This window comes from Capra hircus, chromosome 9 (genome assembly GCF_001704415.2).
Source record: "Capra hircus breed San Clemente chromosome 9, ASM170441v1, whole genome shotgun sequence".
In the NCBI taxonomy this organism is placed as follows: domain Eukaryota; kingdom Metazoa; phylum Chordata; class Mammalia; order Artiodactyla; family Bovidae; genus Capra; species Capra hircus.
The window spans coordinates 62,125,372-62,151,936 of NC_030816.1; the positions used below are offsets into that span (position 1 = coordinate 62,125,372).

The 26,565-nt window shown below is 39.3% G+C and overlaps 1 long non-coding RNA gene across 1 annotated transcript in view; it reads left to right on the plus strand.

Annotated features, from left to right (window-relative positions):
• Positions 1 to 26,565, plus strand: part of LOC108636733 — a 49,290-nt gene that overhangs the window by 10,398 nt on the left and 12,327 nt on the right. The gene's annotated exons all lie outside the window — the stretch shown is intronic.

Consider the following 26,565-nt stretch of genomic DNA (forward strand, 5'->3'; position numbering starts at 1 on the left):
GGTGTTGGAGAAGACTCTTGAGAGTCCCTTGGACTGCAAGGAGATCCAACCAGTTCCATCCATCCTAAAGGAGATCAGTCCTGGGTGTTCCTTGGAAGGACTGATGCTGAAGCTGAAACTTCAATACTTTAGCCACCTCATGTGAAAAGTTGACTCATTAGAAAAGACCCTGATGCTGGGAGGGATTGGGGGCAGGAGGAGAAGGGGATGACAGAGAATGAGATGGCTGGATGGCATCACTGACTCGATGGACCTGAGTTTGAGTGAACTCCGGGAGTTGGTGATGGACAGGGAGGCCTGGCGTGCTGCGATTCATGGGGTCGCAAAGAGTCGGACACGACTGAGCGACTGAACTGATCTGAACTAATGTCATGATAGATTTATTCATTCTATTTTTGATGGCATTTAGATTGTTTCTGGTTCAGGACTATTAGCAATAGTACTGTTTTGAACATTCTTGTATGTGTCTCTTGCTTGGATGCACATATTTCTGCCAAATACATACCCAGAAGGGTAATTGCTGGATAAGACAGACCTAATTTCAACTTCTGTAACTTAAGTAACTTACTACCAAAATTGATTTCTGAAGTAGTTGAAGAATGTACAAAATTCACATCCCTGTCAGGATAATGAGATTTCTTTTTCAACATTCTTTCTAATATTTGATATTTTCAGGCTTCATAATTTTTGCCATTTTATAACATATGTAGAGTTATGTGATTATGGTTTTCATTTCCATTTTTCTGATGATTAATGATGTTAAGAACTTTTTGGCAAGTTTATTAGCCACTTGGATAATACATACTAGTTCTTGTGTCATGGATCTGCTTAAGTTCTTTTCAATTTTTTTTTTCTGTTAAATCGTGTCTCTTTTAATTTCATTTTTAATTGTTTTGAAGGAATTTGTTACATCTTCTAAATATGACACCTCTTTCTGTTATATATGTTGCAAATATTTTCCCTCCTGTGGCTTGCCTTTTCACTCTTGAGAGTAACAAAAGAAATTCTTAAATGTAATCAAATCTAATTTACCAGTTTGTTCTTTTATGGTTTGTTTTTGTTCTGTCCTCTTTAAAAACTGTTATCCAAGGTCATGACAATATTCTTCTAAGATCTCCTGAAATCTTTTTTTGTTTAATTTTTCACATTTCAAATTATGATCCACCTGGAATTGATTTTTATATATGATGTGAAGTAAGGATTCAAGTTTAATTGTTTAAAAGTCAAGCTGACCCAGCACTATTTACTAAAAAATCATCCTTTTCTTAGAATCCTTCATAAACTCTCATCCACGAATGGGTTTGTTTATAGACCATACTCTTGTTCTGTTAGTGTATTTGTCTATTACTGTGCTAATTCCACACTACTTTTATTATCTTTTTGCTAGTAAAGCAAGTCCTTCTACTTTGTTCTTATTCAAGTACCCTGGCTGTTCTTTATCCCATTTGGATTTCCAAATAAATTTTAGAATCACTTTCCAACTCCCACAAAACAACTGGTGGAAACTTAAAAAAAAAAAAACACTTTTTTTTATTAAGTCATAATATATGTAAAATAAGGTACAAAAAAATCACTTAAAATTTTCATGGATACACAACTACGTTACCAAGTACAGAGAAAATTCCCACATGCTCCTTTCACATCCCTCTAACATAGTCACCATTGTGACTTCCATTACTATTTTATTAGGTTTAAAAAAAATTATTTGGTTGGATGCATTGGGTCTTGGTTGTGGCACACAAGATCTTCATTGTGGAGTACAGGCTCTGGAGAGTGGTGCATGGGCTTAGTTGCCTTGAGGTACATGGGATCTTAATTCCCTGACCAGGGATTGAACCCTTGTCCCTTACATTGACAGGCAGATTCTTAACCACTGGACTGCCAGGGAAGTCCCAACATTTGATTAGTTTTTACTCTTCTTGCCCTTCCTATTAATGGAACCAGATAGTATGTACTTTTTTTTTTTTTTTGCATGTGTCTTCTTTTGTTCCACATAATGTCTTTGAGGTGCATTCATGTTATAACATGTATCAGTAATTTTAATCCTTTTTTCATTGCTAGGAAGTGTTCCATGATAAGCTTTTAATATCTGCATTTGTTCATTTCTGTGCCAAAAGCAAAAAGTTTCTAGGGCAGAGATCAGAATTACCATTACTGTTGTTTGTCATTTAGTTGCTAAGTCCTGTCCAACTCTTTGTCGACCCCATGGACTGTAGCCTGCCAGGCTCCTCTGTCCTTGGTATTTCTCAGGCAAGAATACTAGAGTGGCTTGCTGTTTCCTTCTCCAGGGGATCTTCCCGACACAGGGATCAAACCCTGTGCATCTCCTGCATTGGCAGGCAGATTTTTTACTACTGAGCCACCAGGGAAGGACCACAGATAGCATAACTGCATCCGTTTTCCATGCTCTATTCTTCACTCTCTTCTGAGGTGGTGTGATGAGAGTCAGGTAGATATCCTATGCATGAGAAAGAGGATAGGAAGTCCTAGATTATGAGTCTGGAAGTTCAAATAGATTATACATGGCTTAATGACTTCACTTTCACTAACTGCTGCCTACCTTTCTGAAAAAGGGGAAAAAACCCTTATCTTCCCAATGTGAACAAACACTTGGGAAAGCAAACAGATTGTCTCAGGAAGGGAAAAGGGGAAAGTCCCTACCCTGGCCTGCAATCATTTGGCTCTGGGGGAGATAAGTTTTATTATCCTTTGAATGGGAACATATGGCTCCAGGTCTAACAGCCTTGTAATGTGAGGAGCGCTGTGAGTCTGGAGAAGAAGAAATGTTCTATGGTGTGCCAATTTTGTTTGAAGACAAACTGTCCAGAAATGTGAAAATATTCATGGAGCATTGTTTTCCTGACATTCCATTGTATGAATACTTTATCTAACTTATCCATCCTCCTGTTGATGGACATTTGGGTTATGTCTTATTATGAAATTGCAGGAGTTTTTTATGTATTCTGGATATAAGCTTTTGTCAGGCATATTTGTTGCAAATATTTTCTTCCAGTTCATGAAACCTTTTAATTTTTAAAATGATGTCTGCAAGAGCAAAAGTTTCAAATTTTGTTAGTCTAGTTTTTCATTTTTTTTCTCTTTATCATTGCGTTTTGATGTTCCACCTAAGAAATTTTTGTGTATTTGAACAAAGATTTTGTAATTAAATACATTGTAAGTTATTTTTTTTGTGCTTAATATGAGGAAAAAGTAGAGATTAATTCTTTTCCTCATAAGATGTTCTGTTTTGCTAAAAACAAATTTGCTAAAAAGATTTTTGGTATACACTGAACTGCTTTAACCATTTTCCTGAAAGTCTATTGACCATATATATATCGGTCTATTTCCAAATCTCTATTCTTCTCACTGATATTTGTCAATTTTTTCACCAATACCACATTAAAAAAGCAAAATAATTAACCATTTTAAGGGCTTCTCTGGTGGCTCAATGGTAAAGAATCCATCTGCTAATGTAGGAGGTACAAATTTGATCCCTTATCTGGCAAGATCCCACATGATGGGAAACAACTAAACTGGCAAGTGGCACAGCTACTGAAACCTGAGCCCTCTAGAGCCTGCCAGGCTCCTTTGTCCATGGAATTTTCCAGGTAAGAATACTGGATTAGGGAACCATGCCTTTTTCCAGGGGATTGTCCCAACCCAGGGACTGAACCTGGATCTCCTATGTTACAGGCAAATTCTTTACCATCTGGCCATGAGGGAAGCTATGTACAAACCTTTAAAAAAAATACTTAATTGCTTAAAAATGCTAACCATCATCTGAGTCTTCAGTGAGTCATAATCATTTTGCTGGTAGAGGGTCTTTTCTCAGTCTTGATGGCTGATGACTGATTAGGGTGGTGGTTGTTGAAGGTGGCTGTGACAATTTCTTAAAATAAGACTACAGTGAAGTTTGCTGCATTGATTGACATTTCACGAATGATTTCTCTGTTGCATGCAATCCTGTTTGGTCATATTTTACCCTCAGTAGAACAGTGATTGGTGGAGCAGTCAGAATACAGACATTTATTGATTAAATTTTATATGGGTGCAACTCATGGCTCCCCAAAACAATTACAGTGATAATATCAAATATCACTGATCACAGATCACCATAACAAATATAATAATGATGAACCAGTCTGATATTGCTAGAATTACCAAAATTTGACACAGAGAGAAGAAGTGAGCAAATGGTGCTGAAAAAATGGCTTGCTCAAAACAAGGTTGCCATGCAGCTTCAATCTGTAAAAATGCAATATTTTCAAAGAACAATAAAGTGAAGCTTAGTAAAACAAGATATAGAGTCCAGCATTTATAGACATTTGATAAATGACAAAGGGGATATATATTCTTTTTCATATTCTTTTCCATCATAGTTTATTACAAGACAGTTTCCTATGCTATATAGATAGTAGGAGCTTGTTGTTTATCTATTTTATATATAATAGTTTGTATCTACTAATCCCAATCTCCTAATTTATCCCTCCCCCATCCTCTTTCTCCTTTTGTAACCATAAGTTTGTTTTCTATGTCTGTGAGTCTGTTTTCATTTTGTAAATAAGTTCATTTGTATCATATTTTAGACTCTACCTATTGTGATACCATATATTTGTCTCAAGGAACACTTTTAACTAAAGGATTTATAATAAGTTTTTTGGTCATCTTTTCTATTTTGAGGTTGAAAAATGGAAACCATACTCTTAACAGAAACAATGACTTCTGGAAGAGTTTATAAAAAGCCACAAAAGTTACTTCAGTCAGTACCATAAAGAATGGTGGTAATAAGGAAGATGAAAATCCTTGCAAATGTTGAATGACCTTTCATTCATGATCATCAAAAACGTTCTCAATGCAACAACTGTTGGTATAATAATTCAGCTGGTAGTTGCATCTGCTAGGCATACCAATTAGCCAGACTATGCAAAACGAAACTAAAAATTCTTTTCTGATATGGAAAGACAAAAGCACAACATTAATAAACCTCTTTCCTCCAAATCCAGATTTAGACTGGCTTTTCTTCGTTGTAGTATAGTACCCTCTGCTGGGTAATTTAAGGAATTTAAATCTGAAGACTTTTGAAAATGCTAGAGTAGGGCACTACTGAGTGACTTCACTTTCACTTTCATGCACTGGAGAAGGCAATGGCAACCCATTCCAGTGTTCTTGCCTGGAGAATCCCAGGGACAGAGGAGCCTAGTGGGCTGCCCATCTATGGGGTCGCACAGCGTCAGACACGACTGAAGTGACTTAGCAGCAGCAGCAGCAGCAGCAGATTAGCACAGAGGTCATTTCAGAGTTTTTATTTCAAAGGGCCTAGAATAGCCAAGATAATCTTGAAGAAGAACAAAACTGAACAACTTACACAAAGATATTGTGACTTATGATAAAAAAAAAAAACACTGTTAAGAGAATGAAACGGTAAGTACAGGCAGAAGATACTAACAGTAAATACATACATCAAAAGAATGCAGAAAATATGAATAGCACCTGCATATGGCTGTGAAAAAGACAGATCATCCACTGTAAAGTGGGCAAAAGTTTTAACAGGTTCTTCACAAGAGTGAAAGTGAAAGTCTCTCAGTCACGTCGGACTCTTTGTGACCCCATGGACTGTCCATGGAATTCTCTAGGCCAGAAAACTGGAGTGTGTAGCCTTTCCCTTCTCCAGGGGATCTTCCAAACCCAGGAATCAAACCCAGGTCTCCCGTATTGCAGGCAGATTCTTTACCACCTGAACCACAAGGGAAGCCCAAGAATACTGGAGTGGGTAACCTATCCCTTCTCCAGCAGATCTTCCCGATCCAGGAATCGAACTGGTGTCTCCCGCACTGCAGACAGATTCTTTACCAACTGAGCTATCAGAGAAGCCAAAAGAAGATATCAAAATAAATAATAGACTTCTCAACAGCACAGACCATCAGGGAAAGGCATTAGATTCTGCTAGGAGCTCGAACCCCACTGTGAACTGAGCTTGTGAGGGATCTTGGTTGCGAGCTCCTTATGCGGATCATCCTCAAATCATCCTCCACCCCCAGTGTGTAGAAAGATTGTCTTTCAGGAATCAATCCCTGATGCCGAGAAGGTTGGGGACCTCTGGTGCTGGGTACAGCCCTGAGCAGGGAGGGAAGTATATTTTGTGCGTCTGTGCTGTTCCTTAGTACCCCTGTCGTGGAGAGCACTCACCTATGACCACAGTATTCTTGTGGAACCCCAGTGCCTGGGAGTTTAATGAAGCTCAAAGAAATACAAGATAAGTGGGGGATGCTGACAGCCCTGAGAAGCCCCAGGTCTGCTAGAACCAGATCTTGCATTAAAAAGAAAGAACACAATGCTATTTTAAGAAACACAAAAACAAAGAATTCTATCATATTCTTACCTACTCATGTTATTTTCTTGCATTAGACAAACACATATGCTAGCAATGATTACATGGAAGGAAAGGAAAGATAGGGCAACCTATAGTTCTTTTTCCTTTTGATCCTGCTTTCTCAACAGTAAACCAAGGGTAGAAGGATGTTAGGCATGTACCAAGAAGCAAAGCAAAAATATTTACCTTGGTTCCAGGAAGCGCATTCACTGTTCTGTTAAGAATGAGATGTGTATGCATGTACAAGCTATGAAAAATGAATTGTGCTATTTCAGTGATCCTGTCTGCAGCTTAAATGCTTTAATATTTGCACTTAAAACAGCCATTGCCCAATATAAAGGTAAATAGTAAAATATATGTCAAAATGTAAGCATTTTAATTTTTTTACTTACTAAGTTGCAAACAAAAGAACACCATAAGTTGAGAGAGACTTGGGAAAAAGGAAAAAACTTTACATTGTAGTATCTTTAGTAGCATGTTTCTCTACTTTTTGAATAAGAGGCTTTGCGTTTTCATTTTGCATTGAGCCTTGCAAATTAGGTAGCTGGCCCAGTTTCTGAATCAGTGATTTTAATTGTAGATAGAAACTCAACAAAATTGAATGCTTGTTTTCACCCAAATACGTGTACAATAATGTTAGATTTGTTCATACTAACCCCACAAAAACAAGAAATAATCCAAAAGTTTGTTAGCAATAGAACATATAAACTGTACCATATCCATACAATGGAATATTAGACAACGGTGATTTAAAAAATGGATTATAGCTACACACAGCCTCATTAATGAACCTCACAGGTGATTGTTGAACAGAAGAATCTGGATGCAAAAAGAGCACATGCTATGTGATTTAAGAAGTTAAAACAACTGACTAAATAAGTATATAATGAGAGGAATAAAAACACTGGTTACCTTTTGGGGGTAAGCTAGAAGGGGACAAAGACATCTGAGGAGCTGAGAATGTTTTATATCTTGATCTCAGTGGTGGTTAAAGTTTTACAAATGTAAAAAAAACTCAAATGTGTAAAAATTAAGCAAGCTGTACCCTTTAAGATAAGTGTAAGTGAAGTGAAATTCTCTCAGTTGTATCTGACTCTTTGCAACCCATGAACTATACAGTCCATGGAATTCCCCAGGCCAAAATACCAGAGTGGGTAGCCATTCCCTTCTCCAGGGGATCTTCCCAACCCAGGGATCAAACCCAGGTCTCCTGCATTGCAGGAGGATTCTTTACCGGCTGAGCCACCAGGGAAGTCCAGATAAGTGTAAATTATACCTCAGAAAGAGGAAATAAAAAGAAAAAAGTATCTTTCCCAAAGTATCTTTATCATACTTTGTCAAATACTATAATGAACATAAAAAGCTTGCTCCACTCTGTGTGTGTGTGTGCGCGCGTGTGTGTGTAAAACACCCTTAGCTGGTGCTGGGAGCCCTGGGAGGTCTGAGTTATATTGTGAGTTAAACTCACTTTCAGTAAGAGACTGAATGAAGCATGTGACTCTCCACTTTCCTGACTCTTTGCCTCTACCTTGAAATAATGATTTTAAATAGTGGCATTTGTTATTATATGACAGTGTTTTACTTTGGGTCTGAATTGGCTTTGAATTAGGATTCAAAGATTGACTGTAATTAACTGTTGTACTCTACTGTATAAAATACAAAAGTTGAGCTTAGGCTCAGAGGTTTTTCATCTTTAAAAATAGAATTAAAATTGCTTTCATATATAATTACTTTTATCAACACTGACACCATTTTAGTTTTTCTCTGTGTATAGATTTCGCACAATGGCTCCTTTTTAGTATTTGCCTTTTTCTATGTTTGGACTGTACTTCCCTTGATACATACATGATCTGACCCTTTAATTCATGTTTCAGCTAAAATGTCCTCAGAGAGATCTTGTATGACCACAATGCAAAAATAGCAGCAATTCTCCTGTCAAAATCTATGTGCTTATCTTATTTCATTTTTCTTTTTAGCATTTACCACGACCAGACATCATGGGATCTCCATTCGTGTGTGTGTATATGTTTGTGTACATTACTGTCTGTCTTCCCCAAGAGGGAAAGGATTCCTCTTGTACTCATGGCTTGGCACCTAGTAGGTGCACAAAAAAAAATTTGTTGAATGAATGGCAAAGCTTATTTATTTTCAAAACAAAGAAAAAAATGTAATCTTAGAATTTTACATTTTCTCCAGGGTTGAGCATTTATTCATTTTTATGATGCAGCTTAAGACATTGCAACTCTAGGGAGAGATGAGAGCTGATTCTGAAAGTAAAAAAACTAGAATATGTGGGAGGATAAATATTATTGGTTAGAACCTGGTTGGTCTGAAATCATAACCTTCTTGGAATCTCAGAGGGTTGGGAGGCTTGGAAAGACAAAAGCAGAAGTCAGCCTCTGGAGTAAAGAGTGAACCGCATCTTGCGCACTCAGTGTGCACCGCCCATCGGGTATGCAGCTGGCCAGCCACTGGATGTCGCTGTTTCCCACGCGCTTGAGTCTGGGTGTCCCGCTGGTCTTTGTGTATGAATATGCAATGTCTTGGTTTATGACCCTGACAGAGGGCGCAATGGTACCCCACTCCAGTACTCTTGCCTGGAAAATCCCATGGACGGGAGGAGCCTGGTGGGCTGCAGTCCGTGGGGTCGCTAAGAGTCGAGCACGACTGAGCGACTTCACTTTCACTTTTCACTTTCATGCATTGGAGAAGGAAATGGCAACCCACTCGTGTTCTTGCCTGGAGAATCCCAGGGACGGGGGAGCCTGGTGGGCTGCCGTCTATGGGGTCGCACAGTCGGACACGACTGAAGCGACTTAGCAGCAGCAGCAGCAGCAGCAGCAGCAGCCGCAGCAGCAGCAGCAGCAGCAGCCGCAGCAGCAGCAGCAGCAGAGGGCACGGACTCACCTGTACAGGCCTCCTCAATATGGGATCACTTACTGCTCCTACATCAAATTGATTTTCAGTTCTGAGCAGCACAGAAAGATTTAGAAGAGATGAGTGATCTCAAGCGCTCCTCTCAGCTGTAGTCTCAGCCTCAATACAGTGCTTGGGAGAAGGACCACATCTGCCATTTATGTTTCAGTCAAGAGTCAGGACTCCTCCAGGGGCCCAGGTCTGAAAGCAAGGACTGGAAGTCATTTGGGTTTCATAGCTGGTTTACATTCCAGTCAAAGATAGCACCAATATTGTTCCATTTGAAAAAATTCAGAAATTAAAAACAAGGCTTAGTGACTAGTTTGGTGCTTCCCCGGTGGCTCAGCAGTAGAGAATCTCTTTGCAATGCTGGAGATGCAGGTTTTATCCCTGAGTGGGGAAGCTCCCATGGACAGAGGAGCCTGGTGGCCTATGGTTCATGGGGTCCCAAAGAGTTGGGCAGGATTGAAGCAACTGAGCATACACGCACAACCAGTTTATGTCAAAACAAGACAGTTGCTCTCACTCTGAAAATACTTAACAGCACATGGTTACGGTTTGATTCAGAAGTGCATCTTTAGTCAGTCCCAATCAGATTTTCATTCCATAGGCATTACTTGTTTGCCTCCCATGCTTACTGACCCATACAAGTAGAATAAAGTAGGTGAGTTGCTATGGGCTCTTTGCTCATTGCTTCTCTCCCACTCCCTTTGAGCCTATGCTCACATTTATCATTCATGTCATGGTATGAATATAGGAACTCCAATTAGGAGTATTTCCTTTGAAGCATTTATTCAGCGATTCAACCCATATTTATTGAGTGCCACCTTCTAAGTACTGAGCACTGTTTTAGGAGCTGGAGACTCAGCAGTGACACAACAAGGAAAGTCCCTGTTTTGGTGGAGCCCACATTCTAGTGTTCAAACGGAGATTAAAATCTTCATCCGAAAGGAAATCACCTGACTGTTTCTACAGACATCAACCCAACGAGTGGAGGTGCATCTTCCTTCTCGTCACTGAGAAGGTGGTTTGATAGCTCACTGAGTAAACAAGGTTCTAGTGAAAGCCCCTACATCCCCATGGATCATCCAACAGCCTTTGAAAGCCTACTTGAACTCAGTCACTTCTGCAGTGAAGTCAGTCCCTTCCCTGGATTAATCAGGTTTTCCCTATTCCATAGTCCTGATAATGGGCTTCCCCAGAAGGCTCAGTGATTAAAAAAAAAAAAAATTGCCTGCAGTGCAGGAGCTTCAGGAGATGGGAGTTCGATCCCTGGGTTGGAAAGATCCCCTAAAGGAGGGCATGGCAACCCACTCCAGTATTCTTGCCTGGAGAATCCCATGGACAGAGGAACTTGGCGGGTTACAGTCCATAGGGCTGCGAAGAGTTGGACACGACTGAAGTAACTTAGCATGCGCACACAATAGCGATGCTGTCCATGGAACCTCTCAGCCGCCTGAGCCTGTGTACTGTCCTTCACGTTATCCCGTTCAGTTCACCCCAGTTGACTTCCATGATGTGCTACTTTTCAGTATCAGTGCTCCATGTACCACCCTTTGTGGGGTCCTCATTAACAGCTGGCCAGCAGACAACTTATCTCCCAAATCCCAAGTTAGGGTCTGATTTCTAGGATCATTTCTGTAACCAACTGTCTTTGGTTGGGTCCCCTGGAAGGAGCTCTGAAATAGAGATTTATGGGCAGTGTTTAATTGGTAAGAGCTTCAAGGATCAATACTGGTCAGGGAACTAGGGAAGCACTGTTGGTGCAGTGAGATTAAACTGCGATGTAATAGTTGCAACAGGGGCTTCAGCCAATCTGGTGAGGGGCCTTGGAACTGAGAGGAGTTGTCCTAATCGAAGGAAGAGACTGCTGGGTCTTGTAAGTAAATCACTGTGAACAGTAACTGCAGTTATGAAATTAAAAGATTCTTGCTCTTTGGAAGGAAAGCTATGACAAACCTAGACAGTGTATTAAAAAGCAGAAACATCACTTTGCCAACAAAGGTCCATATAGTCAAAGCTATGGTTTTTCCAGTAGTCATGTACAGATGTAAGAGTTGGACCATGAAGAAGGCTGAGTGCTAAAGAATCGATGCCTTCGAACTGTGGTTTGAAGAAGGCTCTTAAGAGTCCCTTGACATCAAAGAGATTAAAGCAGTCAATCCAAAAGGAAATTAACCCTGAATATTCATTGGAAGGACTTAAGCTGAAGCTCAATACTTTGGCCACCTGATGCAAAGAGCCAACTCATTAGAAAAGACCCTGATGCTGGGAAAGACTGGGGACAGGAGGAGAGGGGGACGACAGAGGATGAGATGGTTGAATAACATTACCAACTTAATGAACAAGAATTTGAGCAAACTCCAGGAGACAGTGGAGGACAGAGAAGCCTGGTGTGCTACAGTCCATGGGGTCACAAAGAATTGCACATGACTTAGTGACTGAAAAATAAGTGATCATGTGTGTATTAATTGCAGTAATAAAATGAAAACTAGACAAGCCCCCCCAAATATTTCCAAGGTAGTGTTCCTACTATGAATTACTTTACTATTTTTTAAGTTGCTAAACTATTTTACATTAACTTTGAAAAACAAGAACTTAATAACTGTCTTATAAGTTTATATGTGTATACTATCCATAGGTTTCTGCAAACAAGAATAGATTTTTTAAATGAATCATTTCATAGCTCTCCAAAACCCTCCTTAATCCTATATTATGTGTTCTATAATTTAAAAAAATGTATTTGTTTATTTTTGGCTGTACTGGGTCTTTGTTGCTGCGTGTGGGCTTTCTCTAGTAGCAGCAAGTGGGGGCTACTCTTCATTGCGGTGCACAGACTTCTTGTTGTGGTGGCCTCTCTGGTTGCAGAGTAGCAGCACTAGGTGCTCGGGCTTCAGTAGTTTCAGGACACAGGCTCAGGAGTCGTGACTTGCTGGCTCTAGAGTGTGTAAGTTTCAATAGTTGTGATGCACAGGCTTAGTTGCTCCGAGGCATGTGGAATCTTCCTGGACCAGGAATCGAACCTTTGTCCCCTGTGTGGACAGGCAAAATTTTAACCACTGGGCCACCAGGAAGTCTTTATAATTCTTAACTAGGTATTATTTATTTCTAGCATCCTGTAGACCAAACCATATTAATAAAACATGAAATTAATGTCACCTAGGTAGTGATGACTTTTTTTGTCTATTTGTCGAATAATCTCTAAAATCCTTAGATTTTTATATTTTGGTGTTAGAATCTGCTCACTGTTTTGACCTGTCTCATATGATTTCAGCTATCCCAATATTCATTCTAGAGTGATTAGCACAGGACTAGAAGTAAAATAACCTGCATTCTAGAATGAGCTTGTTTTCTCATATGTGAAACAAAATTAATGCTTATATCATACTTTGCTGTGAGATGGATTAAGAAAAGCTATGTAGAAGTGCATTGAAAGCCATAAATACTTTAAAAATAAAAATATCATTACTAAAAAGAGAAAAATATAAGAAGAAAGAAACATGGAAGACATTCATTGGCTGTGTGCTGAGTTCCAGGCACTTAACACAGGTTACTTCACAACTGTGCTGTGCGGTAGGTATTGTTATCCCTGTTTGAGCGATAAGGAAACTGAGGCAGAGAGAGGTTAAATAACTGCTTAATGCTGTTGACTTGTAAGTGTCTGAGTCATGACTCACACCGAGCATTTTGGATTCCAGACTAGGCCTTGTTTTCACTGCTCCAAAACTGACTCTCAATTAGTTTTGTATAATCCATAGGGATCAGTTTACTACAGTCAATCTCAGTATCCATGAGGGGATTGGTCAGGACCCTCCTGGACATCAAAACCATGATGCTCAAGGCACTTCCCTGGCAGTCCAGTGGTTAAGAATCTGGGCTTCCGCTGCAGCGGCTCGAGTTTGATCTCTGGTCAGGGAACTAAGATCCTGCATGCCTCAAGGTATGGCCAAAAGTAAACAAACAGGTCATGATGCTCAATTCCCTTATATAAAATGGCATGGTATTTACATGTAAGCTGTGCACACCTTCTGAATACTTTAAATCATTTCTAGATTACTATGATACCTAATACAATATACATGCTATGCAAAGTGTTGCCAGTGTGGCAAATTCAAGTATTGCTTTTTGGAATTTCTGGAATTTTTTCCCAAATATTTTTCATCAGCAGTTGGTTGAATTCTGTGGATTCGGAAACTGTGGCTAATGAAGGGTCAATCGTATTGTGAATTTTCCCATTTACTCCCCATGCTATCTCTTTCCTAGTCATCTCTGGTAGTGTCCCCTAGCATCTCAGGGAGGCATGCGTGCTTAATTGCTCAGTCTGACTCTTTGTGACCCTTTGGACTATAGCCTGCCAGGCTCTTCTGTCCATGGGATTTTTCAGGCAACGATACTGGAGTGGGTTGACATTTTCCCCCTCCAGGGGATATTCCCAACCCAGGGATGGAACCTCCACCTCCTGTGTTTCATCAATTGCAGGCGGATACTTTACCGGCTGAGCCATCGGGGAAGCCCCCTTAAGGAGGCAATGGATTATAATCAAAACTTCTTGGTTTTGGCAGTTCAGTTTACCTTATTTCCCATGTTTGTTTTAGATTAAGAAATCAGAACATCATGAAAATACATACTATCATGGCAACTTACAGATGTAACACAAATCTAAACATCGTAAGAATGCATGCTATCTTAGCAACTTAATGTCAGTCCTTAAAAGGAAGAAATTGCTCTGAGGATGCATCTCACAGGTCAGTTCCAGAAGGTCAGGAGGTGCAAATGAGCTGAGCTGTTGATTCAGTTGAGGCAGTTTTGATGAGCGCATGCTTGCATGTGGGTCTATAATGTGGTTCATCTCCATAAAATTCCAAGCTTTATGGGTTTGAAAGCATTAACTCATGTCTTAGAAACATCCCACATAGATTATTATAATTCTTGGTGTGTTGCCTGACCATCTGCTTACCTACAGGAATTACAATCAGATGGAATGGCCCCGTTCAAATCTAGCTCAGAAAAGAAATACGACAATACCTGAGTCCTTTTCCGTTTTGTTGAAGCAGCACTATTTTTTAATGCTCTGCCCAGCATAATAATAAAAATATGTTAATTTGTGATTTTTCTTGCTTCAAATTGATCAGAGCAGGAAAACAGTTATAGTTTCTGTGCTCTGTGGTTCTGTGAGAATAAGTCAGTGATCTCGCGCAGCAAGCCTGTAAGTTAATGATACTTAAATGCTTGCTGCCTTGTATCCTGTCAGGTCGTCTCCTCAATCTCAGTTTGTAGATTTAGCTAAATCGCAGGAAATATACGCTGTAGCTCTGTTGGGTAACCTAGTTATGGTTTGCATGAAAGAGAGGGAAAGTGACCAGATTCCCTTTATTTTTCCTTCTTCCCTGATAATCAAATATTAATTTTTAAATCACCTTGTTAGCTGAATGCTAACTGACAGGAAACACCCAGAGTGGTCCAGTAAAGAGCTTGTATGACCTTAAGAATGTCATGATTATTAAGACCATAATGAGGTTTCTGTAATAATCATCATGTCAAATATTAATTTCTTAGTTGCCTATGAACAACACAAAGATACCAAATTTCAACATTGCTCATCTCATTTCTCTCTTCATATAACCATATGACCATATAACTCATATGACCATGTGACTCTATTCAGGTATAAAATCCAGAAGGAGTCCATTGCATATAAGAACTGTCTATTTTTCCTTCTCTGAAAATATGAGTGTACAGTTATAAAGACTGATTAGAATACAGTACACACAGAAATAGTGTCATCATATAATGCCTATGTGGGTTAATGATCTCCTAATTATCTTCCATTTCATGACCACACATTACATCCTAAACAAACCTATGGGGCCACTAGAAGACAAGGCATCCATAGTCAGTCTGGGAAAATAGCTGAACCTCAGAAAGATCCCTCCTTCCTTTCTCTCTTTCTTCCTCCCTCCACTTCTTCCCTCCCTCCCTCCTTGCTTCCTCTCCCAACTTCCACACTGATTTTGTTGCTTCATTCTAAGTGCTGGCACTGCCCAGGTCTGAGGACACACAGATGAGCAATAGACATTGCACTTTCCCTCAGGAAGAGCCCATTCTAGTGAATGAGATAAACATTAAACATAATTTCACTATGAACTTGGGGATTGCTCTCTTGGTAAGTCCTATGTCTAAAAGTTCCTGGATGCTGTGGGGGAAAATACAAAAGTACAACTTTGTATTAGTACTTTTCTTCCTTTTTTCTCAATTGAAATACAACTGACATGGAACATTGCAGTTTCAGGAGAGTAATGTAATGATTCGATATTTGCATATATTGCAAAAGGACCACAATAAGTCTAGATAAGAATCAAACCACGCACAGTGTTTTCTGAAGTGAGATTATCTCCATTGCTGTTCTGCTGTCAGCAAGAAGCATTTGGCAACTCAACAGGTCAAAACTTTTCTACTCTCCTTTCTGTTTCTTGACCAGTTTCAACAATGGCCTTTTGGTATCTTGAGCGAATGCAGTTTTACAGGAAAATAGTTATAGTTCTAATGCTTTTGCTTAGTCAAAAACCATTATATTCCCTGCTACCCAAAATGACATTAAAAAAATCATTTTTTAGGTTTTTCTTCTATTTATCTTAGACATATTCCTATACTGTTCTGCTTAGGTGTATGTAATTTTTCAAGTGCAGCTAACTTCCAACTAAAGACAGAGGACTGATTTTTATGGAAGCCAAAGAACTTCGAAGAGTTTTGTCCTTAAAACAATGGTGACAGGCAACCAGGGTGGGCTGCAGGGAGAACTGGAGAAGAGAATCATGGTGCTCAGAAAGGGTCTGAAAAAGTAGGGAATGAGTTGAACAAACCTCAGGGCCCAGAGTTATGTGTGATTCTGTTACTCTATAAAGTTTGGTTTTGAAGTATAGCTATAGAATTTATTATCAGTTAGTTTATCTCCCACTTGTTTTATTTATAGAACTTTTCCCAAAATGCGTCTGTGAATACTTATTCCATGGACTGTTAACAAATGTTACATGGAAAAAAGCCACAAAATACACAAAATTATCCATGGTCAGAAAAGGCTCTTTACTGCCAGACTTCTCAGAAATTTTAAAATCTAAGGCACATTATGAATCACCAAGAGAGGAATCATAAGCAATATATATTCAACTTTATCTGATAAGCAACCTCTTTTTTTATAGAACATCTTGTAACTATTGCTTGGAATGAAGTTTGGGAAACAGGCTTAGAATTACTTTCTAAATTAATTTATTCTCTTAAGGATAACAATGAATGGTGAGGAAAATGTTTCATCACATATAAAAAATTAGAGAATAAAATGACTCTAGGATTAAAGTATTCCTATGACAATTCACAAAATGGCTAATTCACATGGGCAAAATAATTGAGAATTGACAGTTACTACAATATTATTTAATTTCACAACAGAATGGTGAAAATGAACACCAGTGTAGTTTACATATATATGTGAAATTTGACAATAGCAATCTGTTCCTAGGTACTTTAGAGTCAATTATGTAGAGCTTCCCAAGTGGTTCAGTGTATAAAGAATCTGCCTGCAATGCAGGAGATGCAGGTTTGATCCCTGGGTTGGGAAGATCCCCTGGAAGAGAGCATGGAGAATCCCTTGGGCAGAGGAGTCTGGAGGGCTACAGTCCATGGGGTCACAAAGAATTGGAAATGACTGAAGCAACCAAGCGCACACATCCATGTAGAGTTAGAATAATTTTTATTTCATTTTTTCAGTCTACCAGAGTGGATTTTTCAAGTTTCACCCATTTGATGTAAACATCAACAGTTTGTAGCATTTCCATCCTTCTTTTGCTAGAAATGAATTTTCTGGTTTAGGATATGGCTTCACTGGAGATGAATAAAAGTGAGATCTAACTGAATGCTGCATGATTTCATAACTCTGTAAAAACATATCGACCGCTTTGAATTGGTCTATGAGGATCTCTTCCTGTTTGTTTCAATATCAGTTTTCTCCATTACTCTAGCGCCTGCGTTCAGTGGGACCTTGTGGTGTCTCTTTGGGATTCTAACACATGCTATAGAGCTCAATGCCCAATTCCATTTCCTGATTACTTGATAGAAGTAAAACGAACAGTTGTGCTTTTTGTTCCTGTGGCATCTGAAAAAGAAATGTGCTCTTTTCTGGAATTAGATTGTTTAATCTATCTTTTTTATTGAAAATCATCCTTTAAGTTATTGGCCATATAGTAAAACACTTTACTGAACAGATAAAGTAGAAACATATTTCAGATGGGTGGAACTGTGTTTATTTGAAATTTAAAAAAGGGCGGGGGAGGTCGAGAACAAGATGGCAGAGGAGTAGGTGGACCTGAAGTCCATCTCTCTGCACAGATACATCAGGAATACACCTTCAGACACAGAAGTGCATGCAGAACACCAGCTGAGAGTGGACAGGAGTACCTGACCAGTGGAAAAGAAAATATAGAACCATGCAAAACTTGGTGTGATGGAGGAAGTAGGGGGAAAAACAGGAGTGTTAGTAGGACTGGACCTGCCCTCGGTGGGTGGGGGAACTGAAGCAGGGGTCCGATCCCCACATCGGGACAACTGTCTGAATCAGAGTTGAAACCTTTAAGGTTGAGAGCGAAACAGCTGATCTGTGACAGCCTAAATGGAATGAGACTCAGACAGTCCTTGCCACAGCCATACATACCCCGGACAGGAATGCTGGTCCCCTGGAAGGCACAATGGTTGGGAGCTGGAGTTTAGGGAGCAATCCCAGGTTGAGGGCTGCTGTTGACTGCAGAGAGACAGATTGAGGGGATGTGAGGGAGGAGATCAAGGTGGGAAATGCCGGTGGAGGAAAGCCAGGCAGCTATGGAAGCAAGGCAGTACTGCTGAGTCACATCTAGGGGATGGAGCCATCACCATAGTCTCTCTCTCCCCACACGCCAGCATCAGCAGCTGAACAATAGAGAGGCTGGCCCAGCAAACACATGATGCCCTGAACTACAGAGTAGGACCCCACCCAGGGGATTCTTTTAAGTGACTGATGTGCCAGACTAAGAGTAGGACCCTAGCCAGGGTGTTCCTTTAAGTGACTGATGTGCCAGACTAAGAGTAGGACCCCAGCCAGGGGGGCCCCCCTCTATGTGCCTGATGCACTGAACAACAGAGAAGGACCCCAGGCCAGGGAGCCTCTAAGTGCCTGAACGGGCAGAACTACAGAGAAAGACTGGCCAAAGAAGCCTTCTGATCGCCAGCTACAAGAGGCCTGAGAAAAGACTGATAGGGCCATAACTCCTGCAGGGGGCAGTCTGTGTCCCGGCACACTTGGCGCCACCATGGTTCCTGCAAGCCAAGCAGCCGTGCCACGTTCATGCTCAACTCTCAGTGGGGCAGAGCTGCCACAGGCAAAAAAATTCTTGCCTCCATGCATGCACGACTTTGGTCGTGTTCAACTCTTTGCGACCCTGTGGACTGTGGCCTGCCAGACTTCTCTGTCAGGGAGAGGGGTTCTCCAGGCAAGAATACTGGAGTGTATTGGTCAATACTGGTTGCCATACCCTTCTAGAGCACTTTATTTCCTGCTGCACTAGCCGACAACCCCCTGAGTACCTAGTGCTGCCAGAACCCCTGTGATCCAAGCAGCTGCACCACCTCCACACTTGGCCCTCACAGGGGCAAACCCAAGTCCTCCAGGGTAGCCTCAGGAGCAAACCCCAGCGGACGACCCCCATGCAGAGGTGGAAATAAAACCACAATTGAAACCCAGGGGCAGTGTGGCTAAGGAAGAAGACCCAAAACTTTCCCACCAGCTGTACAAGCTGCAGATTAAATCCACACAATCAACCAGGCAGACTCTGTGTCTATGGAATATATAAAAGGCCACTGAGAGCTCCCACAAAAGAAAATGCACTAATTCTGATAGCTGTGGAGATTGGAGGCAAGAACACACAAGAGTAGGACCAGATTAGAATCTGAGCTGCCTCCACAGCAGGTCCAGAGATCAGCACACTGTTGGAGGGCATCCTAGGGAGGTGAGGTGGACTGTGACTCCCAGTGAGGGAAAGGACTCTGAGAGCAGTGACTCAAGAAAAACATTCATTATTCTTAGTTTTTGACTTGTTCTGTAGATTCTTTTGGATTTTCTTTTTCTCTTTCCTCCTCCTGCCACCCCATTGTAGTTGTTAATTTTATTGACACTAAGAAATTCAATTAAGCAAGCTTTTTTCTCAGTCACATTTTTTATTGTTATAAACCTCTGCCTCTATGTTGGGCTTTTGCAGTTCTGTGGAGTTTTCCTTTTTTTTTTTCCCTTCTGTTTTTTTTCTTTTCTCTTTTTTATAATTTTAATTTTTTAAAACCTATTATATTTTTCCTATATTTGTTCCTTTGTTTGCCTTTCCTACTGTTCTTTTCCTCTTGCAGTTAATATTAAATGTATATACATCTTCTTCATCTACCTATATTTAACTTTGCATATCTATTCTTTCTTTTTTCCTTTCCTGTCAATATATTTGTTAGTTTTGTTTTCATTGCTTTATTCCCCACTTTGCACCTTGCTTTAGTTTTGTTTTTTTGTGTGTGCTCTAGTTAGCTTTGTGCTTAACTGGTAGATATAAGTTTTGACTTCCTTTGTTTTCCAGGTCAGTCTCCTGTACTTCATTTTTGTTGGACTGTTTTGACTTTGCTCATGGGTGTACATATGTGTGTGTGTGTGTGTGTGTGTGTGTGTGTGTGTGCCATTATTTTAATTATTATTTGTCTGATTTTGTAACTGCCATTTGTTTGGGGTTCATCTTTGGTTTCTCATTTTTGGATATTTGTTTTAGTCTCACTTAATGCCATAACAAATCACTTGTGGAATCTTCATTCTTGACTAGAGATCAAGCCCTGAGCCTTTGAAGTGGAAGCTCTGACTCCAAGACCATAGACTACCACAGAACTAACTAACCGTAGGGAGTATCAAATAGTGAGAACTCACACAAAGGAAGCCACTTGAATACAAGACCTGGCATCATCCAACCATCAGTAGCACCCTGTGCAAACAAGCAAACAAACAAAACAAAAACTCAGCACAAATTTCACCCTATATGAAGCTTACACAAACCACTGGACCAACCTTAGGAGAGCAGAAACCAAAAGGAAGAAAGAATTCAACCTTCTTCAAGGAAAGAATTCAACACTTCTTGAAGCCTGGGAAAAGGAGACCTCAAACACAATACATTAAAAAAATAATGAAAAGGCAAAGAAATACTACACAAATGAAGGAACAAACTAGAAACACAGAAACTCAAATAAATGAAGAGGAAATAGGCAAACTACCTGAAAAAGAACTCAGAATAATGATAGTAAAGATGATCAAAAACCTTGAAAACAAAATGGAGAAAATGCAAGAATCAATCAACAAAGACCTAGAAGAATTAAAGAATAAACATACAGAGACAAACAACACAATTACTGAAATTAAGAATATTCTAGAAGGAATCAATATCAGATTATATGAAGCAGAAGAATGAATCAGTGAGCTGAAAGATAAAATGGAGGAAATAACTTCTGAAGAGCAGAATAAAGTAAAAGAAATGAAAAGAACTGAGGACAGTCTCAGAGACCTCTGGGACAATATCAAATGCACCAACGTTTGAATTATAGGGGTCCCAGAAGAAGAAGAGAAAAAGAAAGGGTATGAGAAATATTTTGAAGTGATTATAGTTGAAAATTTCCCCAACATGGAAAAGGAAATAGTCAATCAAGTCCAAAAGGCACAAAGAGTCCCATACAGGATGAACCCAAGGAGAAACACACCAAGACACATACTAATCAAACTAACAAAGACTAAACACAAAGAAAGAATATTAAAAGCAGCAAGAGAAAAGCAACAAGTACCATATAAGGGAAACCCCATACACTTAACAGCTGATCTTTCACCAGAAACTCTGCAGGCCAGAAGGGAATGGCAAGATATATTTAAAGTACTGAAAGGGAAAAATCTACAACCAAGATTACTATACCTGGCAAAGATCTCATTCAAAATTAATGGATAAATGAAAAGCTTTCCAGATAAGCAGAAGTTAAGCAAATTCAATACCACCAAACCAACTTTACAACAAATGTTAAGGGGGCTTATATAGTCAAGAAATACAGGAGCAGAAAAAGGATCTAAAAATTCAACCCTGAACAATTAAGAAAATGGCAATAAAAACATATATCGATAATTATTTTAAATGTAAATAGATTAAATGCCCTAACCGAAGACACAGACTGGCTGAATGGATACAAAAACAAGACGCATATATACACTGTCTACAACAAACCCACTTCAGACCTAAAAACATATATAGACTGAAAGTGACAGGATGGAAAAATATATTCCATGCAAATGGAAAGCAAAAGAAAGCTGGAGTAGCGATCCTCATATCAGACAAAATAGACCTTAAAATAAAGATTACAAGTGATAAGTAAGGACACTACATAATGATCAAGGGATCAGTCCAAGAGGAAGACATAACAATTGTAACTGTCTATGAACCCAACATAGGAGCACCTCAATACATAAGACAAACACTAACAGACATAAAAGGAGAAATTGACAGTAACACAAAAATAGTAGGAGACTTGAACACCCCACTCACACCAGTGGACAGATCACCAAAACAGAAAATTAATAAGGAAACACAAGTCTTACATGATACATTAAATGAGATGGATCTCATTGATATCTTCAGGACATTCCATCCAAATGCAGAAGAATACACCTTCTTCTCAAGTGCACATGAAATATTCTCCAGAATAGACCACATCTTGGGTCACAAATCAAACCTCAGTAAATTTAAGAAAATTGAAATCGTATCAAGCATCTTCTCCAACAACAACTCTATGAGACTAGATATCAATTACAAGGGAAAAAAAAACTGTAAAAAACACAACCAAATGGAGAGTAAACACCATGTTTCTAAATAACCAACAGGTTACTGAAGAAATCAAAAGAGAAATTAAAAAAATTTCTAGAAATAAATGACAATGAAAACATGACAACTCAAAACCTGTGGGATGCAGCAAAAGCAGTTCTAAGAGGGAAATTTATAGCAATACAATACTATCTCAAGAAACAAGAAAACATCGAATAGACAGCCTAAGTTTACACCTAAAACAACTGGAAAAAGAAGAAGAAAAAAACCCCAAAATTAGTAGAAGGAAAGAAATCATAAAGAACCAAGCAGAAATAAATGAAAAAGAAATGAAAGAAACAATCTGGTTCTTTGAGAAGACAAACAAAATTGACAAGCCATTAGCCAGATTCATCAAGAAAAAAAGAGAGATAAATCAACTCAACAAAACTAGAAATGAAAAAGGAGCTGTTACAACAAACAATGCAGAAATACAAAGGATTATAAGAGACTATTACAAACAACTACATAACAATAAAATGGATAACCTGGAAGAAATGGACAGATTCTCAGAAAAGTTCAGTCTTCCAAGACTGAATGAGGAAGAAATAGAAATTATGAACAACCCAGTTACAAGCACTGAAATTGAAGCTGTGATCAAAAATCTCCACAAAACACGAAAGCTCAGGACCAGATGGCTTCACAGGAGAATTCTATCAAATATTTAGAGAAGAACTAATGCCTGTTCTTCTAAAACTCTTTCAAAAAATTGCAGAGGAAAGAATGCTTCAAACTCATTCTACGAGGCCACCATCACCCTGATACCAAACCAGACAAACACAACACCCCAAAAAAGAAAGCTACAGGCCAATATCAGTGATGAACATAGATGCAAAAAATCCTCAATGAAATTTTAGCAAACAGAATTCAGCAATACATCAAAAAGCTCATACACCATAATCAAGTTGGGTTTATTCCCGGGATTGAAGGATTCTTCAGTATGAGCAAATCAATCAATGTAATACACCATATTAATGAATTAAAAGGTAAAAACCATATGATAATCTCAATAAATACAGAAAAATCCTTTGGAGAAATTCAGCACCTATTTATGATTAAAACTCTTCAAAAAATAAGTGTAGAAGGAAACTATCTCAACATTAGTTCAGTTCAGTTCAGTCGCTCAGTCGAGTCCGACTCTTGGTGACCCCATGAATTGCAGCACACAAGGCCTTCCTGTTCATCACCATCTCGAGGAGTTCACTCAGATTCATGTCCATCGAGTCAGTGATGCCATCCAGCCATCTCATCCTCTGTCATCCCCTTCTCCTCCTGCCTCCAATCCCTCCCAGCATCAAAGACTTTTCCAATGAGTCAACTCTTCCCATGAGGTGGCCAAAGTATTGGAGTTTCAGCTTTAGCATCATTCCTTCCAAAGAAATCCCAGGGCTGATCTCCTTCAGAATGGACTGGTTGGATCTCCTTGCAGTCCAAGGGACTCTCAAGAGTCTTCTCCAACACCACAGTTCAAAAGCATCAATTCTTCGGCACTCAGCCTTCTTCACAGTCCAACTCTCACATCCATACATGACTACTGGAAAAATCATAGCCTTGACTAGACGGACCTGAGTCGGCAAAGTAATGTCTCTGCTTTTGAATATGCTATCTAGTTTGGTCATAACTTTTCTTCCAAGGAGTAAGTGTCTTTTAATTTCATGGCTGCAGTCACCATCTGCAGGGATTTTGGAGCCCCCAAAAATAAAGTCTGACACTGTTTCCACTGTTTCCCCATCTATTTGCCAAGAAGTGATGGGACCAGATGTCATGATCTTAGTTTTCTAAATGTTGAGCTTTAAGCCAACGTTTTTACTCTCCTGTTTCATTTCATCAAGAGGCTTTTTAGTTCCTCTTCACTTTCTGCCATAAGGGTGGTGTCATCTGCATATCTGAGGTTATTGATATTTCTCCTGGCAATCTTGATTCAAGCTTGTGTTTCTTCCAATCCAGCGTTTCTCATGATGTACTCTGCATATAAGTTAAATGAGCAGGGTGACAATATACAGCCTTGACGCCCTCCTTTTCCTATTTGGAACCAGTCTGTTGTTCCATGTCCAGTTCTAACTGTTGCTTCCTGACCTGCATACAGATTTCTCAAGAGGCAGGTCAGGTGGTCTGGTATTCCCATCTCTTTCAGAATTTTCCACAGTTTATTGTGATCCACACATCAAAGGCTTTGGCATAGTCAATAAAACAGAAATAGATGTTTTTCTGGAATTCTCTTGCTTTTTCCATAACCCAGCAGATGTTGGCAATTTGATCTCTGGTTCCTCTGCCTTTTCTAAAACCAGCTTGAACATCAGGAAGTTCACAATTCACATATTACTGAAGCCTGGCTTGGAGAATTTTGAGCATTACTTTACTAGCATGTGAGATGAGTGCAATTGTGCAGTAGTTTGAGCATTCTTTGGCATTGCCTTTCATTGGGATTGGAATGAAAACTGACCTTTTCCAGTCCTGTGGCCACTGCTGAGTTTTCCAAATTTGCTGGCATATTGAGTGTAGCACTTTCACAGCATCATCTTTCAGGATTTGAAATAGCTCAACTTGAATTCCATCACCTCCACTAGCTTTGTCCATAGTGATGCTTTCTAAGGCCCACTTGACTTCACAGAAAGGCCATATATAATAAGCCTACAGCAAACATTATTCTCAATGATGAAAACTGAAAGCACTCCTCCTAATATCAGGAACAAGACAAGGGTGTCCACTTTCACCACTATTATTCAACATAGTTCTGGAGGTCCTAGCTACAGCAACCAGAGAAGAAAAAGAAATAAAAGCAATCCAGACCAGAAAAGAAGTAAAGCTCCCACTGCTTGCAGATGATTGATACTGTCCACGGAAAACCTTAAAGATAGTATCAGAAAATTGCTAGAGCTAATCAGTGAATTTAGCAAAGTTGCAGGATACAAAATCAATACATAGAAATCACTTGCATTTCTATATATTAGCAATAAAAAATAAAAAAGAAATTAAGGAATCAATCTGATTCACCACTGCAACAAAAGAATTAAATATCTAGGAATAAACTTACTTAAGGAGACAAAAGAACTGTATACCAAAAATTATAAGACACTGATGAAAGAAATGTAAGATGACATAAACAGGTGGAGAGATATTCCCTGTTCCTGGGTAGGAAGAATCAGGATTGTGAAAATGGCTACACTACCAAACTCAATCTACAGATTCAGTGTGATCCCTATAAATTACCAATGGCGTTTTTCACAGAACTAGAACAAAAAATTTCACAATTCATATGGAAACACAAAAGACCCCAAATAGCCAAAGCAGTCTTGAGAAAGAAGAATGGAACTGGAGGAATCAACCTTCCTGACTTCAGATTATCCTACAAAGCTCCAGTCTTCAAGACAGTATGATGCTGGCACAAAAACAGAAATATAGACCAATGGAACAAGATAGAAAGCCCAGAAATAAACCCATGCACCTATGGGTACCTTATTTTTGACGAATGAGGCAAGAATATACACTGGGGTGAAGACAGCCTCTTTAATAAATGGTGCTGGGAAAACTGGACAGCAACATGTAAAAGAATGAAATTAGAACACTTCCTAATATCATACACAAAGATAAACTTAAAATGGATTAAAGACCTAAATGTAAGACCAGAAACTATAAAACTCTTAGAGGAGGACAGAGGCAGAACACTTGATGACATAAAGCAAGATCCTCTATGACCCACCTCCTAGAGTAATGGAGATAAAAACAAAAGTAAACAAGTGGAACCTGGTTAAACTTAAAAGCTTTTGCACAGCAAAGGAAGCTATAAGCAAGGTGAAAAGACAATCCTCAGAATGGGAGAAAATAATAGCAAATGAAATAACTGACAAAGGATTCATTTCCAAAATAATACAAGCAGCTCATACAACTCAAGACCAGAAAAACAAACAACCCAAATCAAAAAGTGGTAAATAGACCTAAACAGACATTTCTCCAAAGAAGACTTACAGATGGCTAACAAACACATGAAAAGATGCTCAACATCGCTCATTATTAGAGAAATGCAAGTCAAAACTACAATGGGATATCACCTCACACTGGTCAGAATGGCCCTCATCACAAAGTCTACAAACAATAAATGCTGGAGAGGGTGTGGAGAAAAGGGAATGCTCTTGCACTGTTGGTGGGGATGTAAATTGACACAGCCACTATGGAAGACAGTATGGAGATTCCTTAGAAAACTAGGAATAAAACCACCATATGACCCAGCGATCCCACTCCTAGGCATATACCCTGAGGAAACCAAATTTGAAAGAGAAACATGTATTCCATGGTTCACTGCAGCACTATTTACAATAGCTAGAACATGGAAGCAACCTGGAT